The sequence below is a fragment of the Ranitomeya variabilis genome, chromosome 4 (genome assembly GCF_051348905.1).
Source record: "Ranitomeya variabilis isolate aRanVar5 chromosome 4, aRanVar5.hap1, whole genome shotgun sequence".
Lineage (NCBI taxonomy): Eukaryota > Metazoa > Chordata > Amphibia > Anura > Dendrobatidae > Ranitomeya > Ranitomeya variabilis.
This window is the reverse complement of record NC_135235.1, coordinates 770,783,499-770,798,938: the sequence shown is the minus strand read 5'-3', so window position 1 is coordinate 770,798,938 and position 15,440 is coordinate 770,783,499. Positions and strand designations below refer to the sequence as shown.

At 46.1% G+C, this 15,440-nt stretch overlaps 1 protein-coding gene across 1 annotated transcript in view; it reads left to right on the top strand.

Moving 5' to 3' along the window:
• Positions 1 to 15,440, top strand: part of LOC143766944 (oocyte zinc finger protein XlCOF8.4-like) — an 82,114-nt gene that overhangs the window by 64,362 nt on the left and 2,312 nt on the right. The gene's annotated exons all lie outside the window — the stretch shown is intronic.

Here is a 15,440-nt window from a genome sequence, read left to right as displayed (position 1 = left end):
AAATAAGGCATTAGCACGCAGGACCTGAAAAACCATCCTGACCTGCTTCACATGGGACTCCCAATCCTCAGAAAAGACCAAAATGTCATCCAGATACACAATCATAAATTTATCCAGATATTCTCGGAAGATGTCATGCATGAAGGACTGAAACACAGAAGGAGCATTAGAGAGTCCAAAAGGCATCACCAAGTACTCAAAATGGCCTTCGGGCGTATTAAATGCTGTTTTCCATTCATCCCCCTGCTTGATACGCACAAGGTTATACGCACCACGAAGATCTATCTTGGTGAACCAACTGGACCCCTTAATCCAAGCAAACAGATCAGACAATAATGGCAAAGGATACTGAAATTTGACCGTGATTTTATTTAGAAGACGATAATCTATACAAGGTCTCAGAGAACCATCCTTCTTGGCCACAAAAAAAAAGAATCTTGCACCAAGAGGGGATGAGGATGGCCGAATATGTCCCTTCTCCAAAGACTCTTTTACAGTATATAACTCCGCATAGCGGCATGTTCTGGTACAGACAAATTAAAAAGTCGTCCCTCAGGGAACTTACTACCAGGAATCAAATTTATAGCACAATCACAACCCCTATGAGGAGGCAGGGCACCGGATCTGGGCTCATCAAATACATCCTGGTAGTCCGACAAAAACTCAGGGAGCTCAGAAGGAGTGGAAGAAGCAATTGACACCAAAGGAGCATCGCCATGAATCCCCTGGCAACCCCAACTAGACACAGACATAGCTTTCCAATCCAAAACTGGATTATGAGGCTGCAGCCATGGCAGACCCAAAACGACAACATCATGCAACTATGCAGCACAAGAAAGCGAATCACCTCCTGATGTACAGGAGTCATGCACATGGTCACCTGAGTCCAATACTGAGGTTTATTCTCAGCCAGTGGCGTAGCATCAATTCCCCTCAGTGGAATAGGGAATTCCAAAGGCTCCAGGACCAAACCACAGCGCCTGGCAAATGACAAATCCATCAGGTTCAGAGCAGCACCTGAGTCCACAAAAGCCATAACCGAGTAGGATGACAAAGAACAAATTAAAGTAACAGACAAAATGAATTTAGGCTGTATAGTACCAATGGTGACAGATTCAGCGGTTTTTTTTAAGCGCTTAGAGCATGCTGAGATAACATGAGTTGAATCACCACAGTAAAAGCACAACCCATTTTGACATCTATGACTTTGCCGCTCAATTCTGGTCAGAATTCTGTCACATTGCTTAGACTCAGGTCTCTGCTCAGAAAACACTGCCAGATGGTGCTCAGATTTGCGCTCCCGCAAACGCCGATCAATCTGAATGGCCGAAGCCATTGAGTCACTCAGACTAGCAGGCGTGGGGAACCCCACCATAACATTCTTAATGGCTTCAGAAAGACCCTCTCTGAAATTTGCAGCCAGAGCACACTCATTCCATTGAGTAAGCACCGACCATTTCCTAAATTTCTGACAATACACCTCTGCTTCATCCTGTCCCTGACAGAGGGCCAGCAAAGCCTTTTCTGCCTGATTCTCAAGATTAGGCTCCTCATAAAGCAGTCCAAGCGCCAGAAAAAATGCATCCACATTTAGCAATGCAGGATCTCCTGGCGCCAGGGAGAAAGCCCAATCTTGAGGGTCGCTGTTGTGATTTTGCTTTTTGCTCCCTCTAGTGGTCATTAGTGATTTGACTCTGGAGCTTCTGTCTTTTCCTATATCCTCACCTGGGCTGTTAGTTCAGGGCGTTGCTATATAAGCTCCCTGGACCTTCAGTTCAATGCCTGGCATCGTTGAAATCAGAGCTAATCTGTTGTGCTCTTGTCCTATGATCCTGGTTCCTGTATTTCAAGCTAAGTCTTCTTCCTTGCTTTTTGCTTTTGTTTTGTTTGGTATTTTTGTCCAGCTTGTTCCAATCTGTATCCTGACCTTTGCTGGAAGCTCTAGGGGGCTGGTGTTCTCCCCCCGGACCGTTAGACGGTTCGGGGGTTCTTGAATCTCCAGCGTGGATTTTTATAGGGTTTTTGTTGACCAGATAAGTTATCTTGCTATATTCTGCTATTAGTAAGCTGGCCTCTCTTGCTGAACCTGGTTCATTTCTGTGTTTGTCATTTCCTCTTACCTCACCGTTATTATTTGTGGGGGGCTTGTATCTTGCTTTGGGGTCCCTTTCTCTGGAGGCAAGAGAGGTCTTTGTTTTCTTCTCCTAGGGGTAGTTAGATTCTCCGGCTGGCGCGAGTCATCTAGCGATCCGTAGGCATGATCCCCGGCTACTTCTAGTGTTGGCGTTAGGAGTAGCTATTTGGTCAACCCAGTTACCACAGCCCTATGAGCTGGATTTTTGAATCTCGCAGACTTACACGTTCCTCTGAGACCCTGTCCACTGGGGTCATAACAGTATGCCAGGCCAGTATTAAATGTTTAATGCATTGCAGAAGTGGGATTATAAGAAAGAAAATTTTGAGTTTTTTTTTTCCCTCTCTCATTTTTTTTTTTTTCTTTTCCCCTTTACCTCAGAGTGGCTTAAGCTTGCTGCAGACATGAATGTCCAGACCTTGATTACAAGTGTGGACCAGCTTGCCGCTCATGTGCAGGGTATACAAGATTATGTTACCAGAAATCCTAGGTCTGAACCCAAGATTCCGATTCCTGAACTGTTTTCAGGAGACCGATTTAAGTTTAGGAATTTCAGGAATAATTGTAAATTTTTTTTGTCCCTGAAACCTTGTTCGTCTGGAGACTCTGCTCAACAAGTAAAAATTGTTATTTCATTCTTACGGGGTGACCCTCAAGATTGGGCTTTTTCGTTGGCGCCAGGAGATCCGGCATTGGCTGATATTGATGCGTTTTTTCTCGGTTTACTTTATGAGGAACCCAATCTTGAGATTCAGGCAGAGAAAGCCTTGCTGGCTATGTCTCAGGGCCAGGACGAGGCTGAGGTGTATTGCCAAAAATTTCGGAAATGGTCCGTGCTGACACATTGGAACGAGTGTGCACTGGCCGCTAATTTTAGAAATGGCCTTTCTGAGGCCATTAAGAATGTTATGGTGGGTTTTCCCATTCCCACAGGTCTGAATGATACCATGTCCCTGGCTATTCAAATTGACCGGCGGTTGCGGGAGCGCAAAACCGCAAATTCCCTCATGTTGTTGTCTGAACAGACACCTGATGTGATGCAATGTGATAGAAAAACCGCAAATTCCCTCATGGTGTTGTCTGAACGGACACCTGATTTGATGCAATGTGATAGAATCCTGACTAGAAATGAGAGGAAAATTCATAGACGCCGGAATGGCTTGTGCTACTACTGTGGTGATTCTACACATGTTATCTCAGCATGCTCTAAACGTATATCTAAGGTTGTTAGTCCTGTCACCGTTGGTAATTTGCATCCTAAGTTTATTCTGTCTGTAACTTTGATTTGCTCACTGTCATCTTATCCTGTCATGGCGTTTGTAGATTCAGGTGCTGCCCTGAGTCTTATGGATCTCTCATTTGCTAAGCGCTGTGGTTTTATTCTTGAACCATTAGAAAATCCTATCCCTCTTAGGGGTATTGATGCTACGCCATTGGCAGAAAATAAGCCGCAGTATTGGACACAGGTTACCATGTGCATGACTCCTGAACACCGCGAGGTGATACGTTTTCTCGTTCTACATAAAATGCATGATTTGGTTGTTTTGGGGCTGCCATGGTTACAGACCCATAATCCAGTCCTTGACTGGAAGGCTATGTCAGTGTCTAGTTGGGGCTGTCGTGGTATTCATGAGGATTCCCTGCCTGTGTCTATTGCTTCTTCTACGCCTTCGGAAGTTCCGGAGTATTTGTCTGATTATCAGGATGTCTTTAGCGAGTCCAGGTCCAGTGCATTGCCTCCTCATAGGGAATGTGCAATAGATTTGATTCCAGGCAGTAAATTTCCTAAGGGAAGACTGTTTAATCTGTCGATACCTGAACATACCGCTATGCGTTCATATATCAAGGAGTCTCTGGAGAAAGGACACATCCGTCCGTCTTCTTCCCCTCTTGGTGCGGGATTCTTTTTTGTGGCTAAAAAGGACGGATCTTTGAGGCCTTGTATTGACTATCGGCTTTTAAATAAGATCACTGTCAAATTTCAGTATCCTTTGCCGCTGTTGTCTGACTTGTTTGCCCGGATTAAAGGTGCCAAGTGGTTTACCAAGATAGACCTTCGTGGTGCGTACAACCTTGTGCGCATTAAGCAAGGGGATGAATGGAAAACCGCATTCAATACGCCCGAAGGTCATTTTGAGTACTTGGTGATGCCTTTTGGGCTCTCTAATGCCCCTTCAGTTTTTCAGTCCTTTATGCATGACATTTTCCGGAACTATCTGGATAAATTTTTGATCGTTTATCTGGATGATATTCTGGTTTTTTCTGATAATTGGGACTCGCATGTGGAGCAGGTCAGGATGGTCTTTAAAATTTTGCGTGAAAATTCTTTGTTTGTCAAGGGCTCAAAGTGTCTTTTTGGTGTACAGAAGGTTCCCTTTTTGGGGTTCATTTTTTCCCCTTCTGCTGTGGAGATGGACCCAGTCAAGGTCCGAGCTATTCTTGATTGGACTCAGCCCTCGTCAGTTAAGAGTCTTCAGAAGTTCTTGGGTTTCGCTAACTTCTACCGTCGTTTTATCGCTAACTTTTCTAGCATTGTGAAACCTTTGACGGATATGACCAAGAAGGGCTCTGATGTGGTTAATTGGGCTCCTGCTGCCGTGGAGGCTTTCCAGGAGTTGAAACGTCGGTTTACTTCGGCGCCTGTTTTGTGCCAGCCTGATGTCTCGCTTCCCTTTCAGGTTGAGGTGGATGCTTCAGAGATTGGAGCAGGGGCCGTTTTGTCGCAGAGAGGCCCTGGTTGCTCTGTTATGAGACCTTGCGCCTTTTTCTCTAGGAAGTTTTCGCCTGCGGAGCGAAATTATGATGTGGGCAATCGGGAGTTGTTGGCCATGAAATGGGCATTTGAGGAGTGGCGTCATTGGCTCGAGGGTGCTAAGCATCGTGTGGTGGTCTTGACTGATCACAAAAATCTGATGTATCTCGAGTCTGCTAAACGCCTGAATCCTAGACAGGCCCGCTGGTCATTGTTTTTCTCCCGTTTTGACTTTGTTGTCTCGTATTTACCAGGTTCAAAAAATATGAAGGCCGATGCTCTTTCCAGGAGCTTTGTGCCTGATGCTCCTGGAGTCGCTGAACCTGTTGGTATTCTTAAGGATGGTATTATCTTGTCAGCTATTTCTCCAGATCTGCGACGTGTGTTGCAGAGATTTCAGGCTGATAGGCCTGATTCTTGTCCACCTGACAGACTGTTTGTGCCTGATAAGTGGACCAGCAGAGTCATTTCCGAGGTTCATTCCTCGGTGTTGGCAGGTCACCCAGGAATTTTTGGCACCAGAGATCTGGTGGCCAGATCCTTTTGGTGGCCTTCCTTGTCTAGGGATGTGCGGTCATTTGTACAGTCCTGTGGGACTTGTGCTCGAGCTAAGCCTTGCTGTTCTCGTGCCAGCGGGTTGCTCTTGCCCTTGCCTGTCCCTAAGAGACCTTGGACACATATCTCTATGGATTTCATTTCTGATCTTCCGGTGTCTCAAGGCATGTCTGTTATCTGGGTGATATGTGATCGCTTCTCCAAGATGGTCCATTTGGTTCCTTTGCCTAAGCTGCCTTCCTCTTCCGATCTGGTTCCTGTGTTTTTCCAGAACGTGGTTCGTTTGCACGGCATCCCTGAGAATATTATGTCAGACAGAGGATCCCAGTTCGTTTCCAGATTCTGGCGATCCTTTTGTAGTAGGATGGGCATTGACTTGTCGTTTTCGTCTGCTTTCCATCCTCAGACTAATGGACAGACGGAGCGAACTAATCAGACTTTGGAGGCTTATTTGAGGTGTTTTGTCTCTGCTGATCAGGACGATTGGGTGACCTTCTTGCCGTTGGCTGAGTTTGCCCTTAATAATCGGGCTAGTTCCGCCACCTTGGTTTCGCCGTTTTTCTGCAACTCTGGTTTCCACCCTCGTTTTTCTTCGGGTCATGTGGAACCTTCTGACTGCCCTGGGGTGGATTCTGTGGTGGATAGGTTGCAGCGGATCTGGAATCTTGTGGTGGACAACTTGAAGTTGTCACAGGAGAGGGCTCAGCGCTTTGCCAACCGCCGCCGCGGTGTGGGTCCCCGACTACGTGTTGGGGATTTGGTGTGGCTTTCTTCCCGCTTTGTTCCTATGAAGGTTTCCTCTCTCAAATTTAAACCTCGTTTTATTGGTCCTTACAAGATATTGGAAATCCTTAATCCTGTATCCTTTCGCCTGGATCTTCCTGTGTCGTTTGCTATCCACAACGTGTTTCATAGGTCCTTGTTGCGGCGGTACGTTGTGCCTGTGGTTCCTTCTGCTGAGCCTCCTGCTCCGGTGTTGGTTGAGGGCGAGTTGGAGTACGTGGTGGAGAAGATCTTGGATTCTCGTCTCTCCAGGCGGAGGCTTCAGTACCTGGTCAAGTGGAAGGGCTATGGTCAGGAAGATAATTCCTGGGTGGTCGCCTCTGATGTTCATGCGGCCGATTTAGTTCGTGCCTTTCACGCCGCTCGTCCTGATCGCCCTGGTGGTCATGGTGAGGGTTCGGTGACCCCTCACTAAGGGGGGGGTACTGTTGTGATTTTGCTTTTTGCTCCCTCTAGTGGTCATTAGTGATTTGACTCTGGAGCTTCTGTCTTTTCCTATATCCTCACCTGGGCCGTTAGTTCAGGGGCGTTGCTATATAAGCTCCCTGGACCTTCAGTTCAATGCCTGGCATCGTTGAAATCAGAGCTAATCTGTTGTGCTCTTGTCCTATGATCCTGGTTCCTGTATTTCAAGCTAAGTCTTCTTCCTTGCTTTTTGCTTTTGTTTTGTTTGGTATTTTTGTCCAGCTTGTTCCAATCTGTATCCTGACCTTTGCTGGAAGCTCTAGGGGGCTGGTGTTCTCCCCCCGGACCGTTAGACGGTTCGGGGTTTCTTGAATCTCCAGCGTGGATTTTTATAGGGTTTTTGTTGACCAGATAAGTTATCTTGCTATATTCTGCTATTAGTAAGCTGGCCTCTCTTTGCTGAACCTGGTTCATTTCTGTGTTTGTCATTTCCTCTTACCTCACCGTTATTATTTGTGGGGGGCTTGTATCTTGCTTTGGGGTCCCTTTCTCTGGAGGCAAGAGAGGTCTTTGTTTTCTTCTCCTAGGGGTAGTTAGATTCTCCGGCTGGCGCGAGTCATCTAGCGATCCGTAGGCATGATCCCCGGCTACTTCTAGTGTTGGCGTTAGGAGTAGCTATTTGGTCAACCCAGTTACCACAGCCCTATGAGCTGGATTTTTGAATCTCGCAGACTTACACGTTCCTCTGAGACCCTGTCCACTGGGGTCATAACAGGTCGCCACGTAACAAGGAGATAACAATTTTAACTTGCTGAGTGGAATCACCAGAGGAACGAGGTCTCAAGGAAAGAAACAACCTACAACTATTCTTAAAATTCAGAAACCTAGATCTATCTCCAGAAAACAACTCAGGAATAGGTATTTTTGGCTCTAACATAGGACTGTGAACAACAAAATCCTGAATGCTTTGCACTCTTGCAGCAAGATGATCCACACTAGAAGTCAGACTCTGAATATTCATGTCTGCAGCTGAAGTCAAAGCCACCCAGAGATTAAGGGGATGAGAGAAGCTGGACAGACTGCAGCAAAGGGAGAAGAAAAATAAAATTGCATTCAGGACTTCTCTTGTTATGACCCCAATGGCGAGGGTCTCAGAGGAACGTGGAAATCTGCAGAATACAAAAATCCAGCTCATAGGGCAGTGGTAACTGGGTTGACCATATATCTACTCCTAACGCCAACACTAGAAGTAGCCGGGGATCATTCCTACGTTGATTCTAGATGACACGCGCCAGCCGGAGAATCTAGCTACCCCTAGTAGAGGAAAACAAAGACCTTTCTTGCCTCCAGAGAAGGGGACCCCAAAGCTGGATAGAAGCCCCCCACAAATAATGACGGTGAGGTAAGAGGAAATGACAAACACAGAAATGAACCAGGTTTAGCACAGAGAGGCCCGCTTACTGATAGCAGAATAAAGAAAGGTAACTTATATGGTCAACAAAAACCCTATTAAAATCCACACTGGAAATTCAAGAACCCCCGAACCGTCTAACGGTCCGGGGGGAGAACACCAGCCCCCCTAGAGCTTCCAGCAAAGGTCAGGATATAGATTAGGAACAAGCTGGACAAAAATACAAAACCAAAACAAATAGCAAAAAGCAAAAGGCAGACTTAGCTGATATAACTGGAACCAGGATCAGTAGACAAGAGCACAGCAGACTAGCTCTGATAACTACGTTGCCAGGCATTGAACTGAAGGTCCAGGGAGCTTATATAGCAACACCCCTAAGTAACGACCCAGGTGCGGATAAAAGGAATGACAGAAAAACCAGAGTCAAAAAACTAGTAACCACTAGAGGGAGCAAAAAGCAAATTCACAACAGTACCCCCCCCTTAGTGAGGGGTCAACGAACCCTCACCACGACCACCAGGGCGATCAGGATGAGCGGCATGAAAGGCACGAACTAAATCGGCCGCATGAACATCAGAGGCGACCACCCAGGAATTATCCTCCTGACCATAGCCCTTCCACTTGACCAGGTACTGAAGCCTCCGCCTGGAGAGGCGAGAATCCAAGATCTTCTCCACCACGTACTCCAACTCGCCCTCAACCAACACCGGAGCAGGAGGCTCAGCAGAAGGAACTACAGGCACAATGTACCGCCGCAACAAGGACCTATGAAATACATTGTGAATAGCAAACGACACAGGAAGATCCAGACGAAAAGATACAGGATTAAGGATTTCCAATATCTTGTAAGGCCCAATAAAACGAGGTTTAAATTTGGGAGAGGAGACCTTCATAGGAACAAAGCGGGAAGAAAGCCATACCAAATCCCCAACGCGTAGTCGGGGACCCACACCGCGGCGGCGGTTGGCAAAGCGCTGAGCCTTCTCCTGTGACAACTTCAAGTTGTCCACCACATGATTCCAGATCTGCTGCAACCTATCCACCACAGAATCCACCCCAGGACAGTCAGAAGGCTCCACATGACCCGAAGAAAAGCGAGGATGGAAACCAGAGTTGCAGAAAAAAGGCGAAACCAAGGTGGCGGAACTAGCCCGATTATTAAGGGCAAACTCAGCCAACGGCAAGAATGTCACCCAATCGTCCTGATCAGCAGAGACAAAACACCTCAAATAAGCCTCCAAAGTCTGATTGGTTCGCTCCGTCTGTCCATTAGTCTGAGGATGGAAAGCAGACGAAAACGACAAATCAATGCCCATCCTACTACAAAAGGATCGCCAGAACCTGGAAACGAACTGGGATCCTCTGTCTGACACAATATTCTCAGGGATGCCGTGCAAACGAACCACGTTCTGGAAAAACACAGGAACCAGATCGGAAGAGGAAGGCAGCTTAGGCAAAGGAACCAAATGGACCATCTTGGAGAAGCGATCACATATCACCCAGATAACAGACATGCCCTGAGATAGCGGAAGATCAGAAATGAAATCCATGGAGATATGTGTCCAAGGTCTCTTCGGGACAGGCAAGGGCAAGAGCAAACCGCTGGCACGAGAACAGCAAGGCTTAGCTCGAGCACAAGTCCCACAGGACTGCACAACTGACCGCACATCCCTTGACAAGGAAGGCCACCAAAAGGACCTGGCCACCAGATCTCTGGTGCCAAAAATTCCCGGGTGACCTGCCAACACCGAGGAATGAACCTCGGAAATGACTCTGCTGGTCCACTTATCCGGGACAAACAGTCTGTCAGGTGGACAAGACTCAGGCCTATCAGCCTGAAATCTCTGCAACACACGTCGCAGATCCGGAGAAATAGCTGACAAGATAACTCCATCTTTAAGAATACCAACAGGATCAGCGACTCCAGGAGCATCAGGCACAAAGCTCCTAGAAAGAGCATCGGCCTTCACATTCTTTGAACCTGGTAAATACGGGACAACAAAATCAAAGCGGGAGAAAAACAATGACCAGCGGGCCTGTCTCGGATTAAGGCGTTTAGCAGACTCGAGATACATCAGATTTTTGTGATCAGTCAAGACCACCACACGATGCTTAGCACCCTCGAGCCAATGACGCCACTCCTCAAATGCCCATTTCATGGCCAACAACTCCCGATTGCCCACATCATAATTTCGCTCGGCAGGCGAAAACTTCCTAGAGAAAAAGGCACAAGGTTTCATAACAGAGCAACCAGGGCCTCTCTGCGACAAAACGGCCCCTGCCCCAATCTCCGAAGCATCCACCTCAACCTGAAAGGGAAGTGAGACGTCAGGCTGGCACAAAACAGGCGCCGAAGTAAACCGGCGTTTCAACTCCTGGAAAGCCTCCACGGCAGCAGGAGCCCAGTTAGCTACATCGGAGCCCTTCTTGGTCATATCCGTCAAAGGTTTCACAATGCTAGAAAAATTAGCGATAAAACGACGGTAGAAGTTAGCGAAGCCCAAGAACTTCTGAAGACTCTTAACTGACGAGGGCTGAGTCCAATCAAGAATAGCTCGGACCTTGACTGGGTCCATCTCCACAGCAGAAGGGGGAAAAATGAACCCCAAAAAGGGAACCTTCTGTACACCAAAGAGACACTTTGAGCCCTTGACAAACAAAGAATTTTCACGCAAAATTTTAAAGACCAACCTGACCTGCTCCACATGCGAATCCCAATTATCAGAAAAAACCAAAATATCATCCAGATAAACAATCAAAAATTTATCCAGATACTTCCGGAAAATGTCATGCATAAAGGACTGAAAAACTGAAGGCGCATTGGAGAGCCCAAAAGGCATCACCAAGTACTCAAAATGACCTTCGGGCGTATTGAATGCGGTTTTCCATTCATCACCTTGCTTAATGCGCACAAGGTTGTACGCACCACGAAGGTCTATCTTGGTGAACCACTTGGCACCCTTAATCCGGGCAAACAAGTCAGACAACAGCGGTAAAGGATACTGAAATTTGACAGTGATCTTATTTAAAAGCCGATAATCAATACAAGGTCTCAAAGATCCGTCCTTTTTTGCCACAAAAAAGAATCCCGCACCAAGAGGGGAAGAAGACGGACGAATATGTCCTTTCTCCAGAGACTCCTTGATATATGAACGCATAGCGGTATGTTCAGGTACCGACAGATTAAACAGTCTTCCCTTAGGAAATTTACTGCCTGGGATCAAATCTATAGCACAGTCACAGTCCCTATGAGGAGGCAGTGCACTGGACTCAGACTCACTGAAGACATCCTGATAATCAGACAAATACTCCGGAACTTCCGAAGGCGTAGAAGAAGCAATAGACACAGGCAGGGAATCCCCATGAATACCACGACAGCCCCAACTTGAGACTGACATAGCCTTCCAGTCCAGGACTGGATTATGGGTCTGTAACCATGGCAGCCCTAAAACAACCAAATCATGCATTTTATGTAAAACCAGGAAACGTATCACCTCGCGGTGTTCAGGAGTCATGCACATGGTAACCTGTGTCCAATACTGCGGTTTATTTGCTGCCAATGGTGTAGCATCAATACCCCTAAGAGGAATAGGATTTTCTAATGGTTCAAGAGTAAAACCACAGCGCTTAGCAAATGAGAGATCCATGAGACTCAGGGCAGCACCTGAATCTACAAACGCCATGACAGGATAAGATGACAGTGAGCAAATCAAAGTTACAGACAGAATAAATTTAGGTTGCAAATTACCAACGGTGACAGGAGTAACAACCTTAGCTATACGTTTAGAGCATGCTGAGATAACATGTGTAGAATCACCACAGTTGTAGCACAAGCCATTCCGGCGTCTATGAATTTTCCGCTCATTTCTAGTCAGGATTCTATCACATTGCATTAAATCAGGTGTCTGTTCAGACAACACCATGAGGGAATTTGCGGTTTTTCTATCACATTGCACCAAATTAGGTGTCTGTTCAGACAACACCATGAGGGAATTTGCGGTTTTGCGCTCCCGCAACCGCCGGTCAATTTGAATAGCCAGTGCCATAGTGTCATTCAGACCTGTGGGAATGGGAAAACCCACCATAACATTCTTAATGGCTTCAGAAAGGCCATTTCTAAAATTAGCTGCCAGTGCACACTCGTTCCAATGTGTCAGCACGGACCATTTCCGAAATTTTTGGCAATACACTTCAGCCTCGTCCTGCCCCTGAGACATAGCCAGCAAGGCCTTTTCTGCCTGAATCTCAAGATTGGGTTCCTCATAAAGTAAACCGAGCGCCAGAAAAAACGCATCAAGATCAGCCAATGCCGGATCTCCTGGCGCTAGCGAAAAAGCCCAATCCTGAGGGTCGCCCCGTAAGAACGAAATCACAATTTTTACTGGCTGAGCAGAATCTCCAGATGAACAGGGTCTCAGGGACAAAAACAATTTACAATTATTCACGAAATTCCTAAACTTAAACCTGTCTCCGGAAAACAGTTCAGGAATCGGTATTTTAGGTTCTGACCTAGGATTTCTGATAACATAGTCTTGTATGCCCTGCACACGAGTAGCCAGCTGGTCCACACTTGTAATCAAGGTCTGGACATTCATGTCTGCAGCAAGCATAGCCACTCTGAGGTAAAGGGGAAGAAGAAAAAAAAAAAAAAACTCAGAATCTTCTTTCTTATAATCCCTCTTCTGCAATGCATTAAACATTTAATACTGGCCTGGCAAACTGTTATGACCCCAATGGCGAGGGTCTCAGAGGAACGTGGAAATCTGCAGAATACAAAAATCCAGCTCATAGGGCAGTGGTAACTGGGTTGACCATATATCTACTCCTAACGCCAACACTAGAAGTAGCCGGGGATCATTCCTACGTTGATTCTAGATGACACGCGCCAGCCGGAGAATCTAGCTACCCCTAGTAGAGGAAAACAAAGACCTTTCTTGCCTCCAGAGAAGGGGACCCCAAAGCTGGATAGAAGCCCCCCACAAATAATGACGGTGAGGTAAGAGGAAATGACAAACACAGAAATGAACCAGGTTTAGCACAGAGAGGCCCGCTTACTGATAGCAGAATAAAGAAAGGTAACTTATATGGTCAACAAAAACCCTATTAAAATCCACACTGGAAATTCAAGAACCCCCGAACCGTCTAACGGTCCGGGGGGAGAACACCAGCCCCCCTAGAGCTTCCAGCAAAGGTCAGGATATAGATTAGGAACAAGCTGGACAAAAATACAAAACCAAAACAAATAGCAAAAAGCAAAAGGCAGACTTAGCTGATATAACTGGAACCAGGATCAGTAGACAAGAGCACAGCAGACTAGCTCTGATAACTACGTTGCCAGGCATTGAACTGAAGGTCCAGGGAGCTTATATAGCAACACCCCTAAGTAACGACCCAGGTGCGGATAAAAGGAATGACAGAAAAACCAGAGTCAAAAAACTAGTAACCACTAGAGGGAGCAAAAAGCAAATTCACAACATTCTCTTATCCCACTTCTGCGATGCATTAAACACTTTTTGGCCTGCTGTACTGTTAAGATCCTTAGTGGCTGAGGATCACAGAATAGACAAGCTAAGTAACTGAACATAGAACGAGCTCTAGGGAGGTGGTAACTGAACTGACCGCAAATCCTGATCCTAACCAAACACACTAAAGGTAGCCGGTGAACGTGCCTAAATTACTAGACGTCTCAACGCAGCCTGAGAAACTAGCTACCCCTAGAGAGAAGAAAGTAAGACCTTACTTGCCTCAGAGAAACAACCCCAAAGATATAGTAAGCCCCCAACAGATAATAACGGTGAGGTAAGGGGGAAACACAAATGTAGAAATGAAAATAGATTCAGCAAATGAGGCCCACTAATACTAGAAAGCAGAAGACAGATAGGAAACTGTGTGGTCAGAAGAAAACCCTATACAAAAAATCCACGCTGAGAATACAAGAACCCCCACACCAACTAACGGTGTGAGGGGAGCAACTCAGCCCCCTAGAGCTACCAGCAAGGAAATCACATATTAGCAAGCTGGACAAGAACAGGTAATAAACCAAGAAACATATTGAACACTGAAGATCAAAAAATGAGCAACAGAAACTTAGCTTCTCATGAAGAGACTGAAGTCAGGAGGAATCAGAAGCGCACTGAAAACATTGACAGCAGGCAAGGACTGAAGGTCCAGGTGAGCTAAATAGGAAACCAACTAGCAGATAACGAGACAGCTGATACCAGCCACAAACCTGCAAAATGACAAAACGATCCACCAGAGGGAGCCCAAAGATAGAACTCACACAGTACCACTTGTGACCACAAGAGGGAGCCCAAAAACAGAGTTCACAACAAGGAACATCCCACGGCTACTTCTAGTTGCGGTGTTAAGTTCAGGGTCCGCGGTCAGTACAGGTACCACCTTCTCCAGAGTACGTCTCATGCTGCTCCTAGGCCACCAGATCATAACAATCCATAACAGTAACCCTAACTGTAGTCCCAACACTAACCCTAATTATAGCACTAGCCCTAACCTGCCTTATCTGTTTTTTTTTTACTTTATAACAAGATCGCTGACTGACACAGCTGTTACCAGCAGCACTTGTAACACTGTTTCTCCTCTAATCTCTCACTGACAGGAGATCTGAGGAGAAACAGCGTTCTTATGAGGCAGATCGCCTGGGAAAGTTCATTGCTACAACAAGCATTCCTAGTGATTTGTCTCATTGACTGGTGTGATGCTGATGTCATCAGGACCTGAACCAGTCAGGTCTCGATGAGGTTGGGGGTCACAGGATGCGTTGTGCACTGGAATCCCCTCTTTATAAGGTATGTGGGGGTCCTGATGAGCACAAAACCGCCGACATAGACAAACGTCGGCACTGCCCAAAGTCCTGCTAGTGCCGACGATTATCTACTGTTGGCGGTCACGAAGCGGTTAAGTTAAAGATACCATCATTTCTGTCAAGGCCTATTTCGTTTTATTTTTTTTTTTAATTCTATGGAAGCATGTTTGAAAAGCAATGTCTGACTTTCATGTGTTCATTTTCATAGATTTTTTATTTATTATTAATTTTGTCAGGTTCAAGTTATTTCTGTGACCATTGTGTGTTTTTCTGTCATTAAATGAGGGGTACCAACAATTTTGACCATGTGTGCAGGTGGAATGAATATTTTGACTCCACTGCCACTTTACAGAAATTTACATGCAGTGGATGTTGGAGAGTGAAAATTACACATTTGCCATTTTATTACTCAGCACATAATGCCCAGATTGTGCTCCAGGAGACACACACCGTAAATTAAGTGGATTCTTCTCACTATAATATTGCTAAATACAGGAATCCTAAATGTTGTTTGAGCACACTGCAAGACTCAGAAGTGAGAACGGATTTTGCTGGATTGGTTTATAGAAACTCTGTT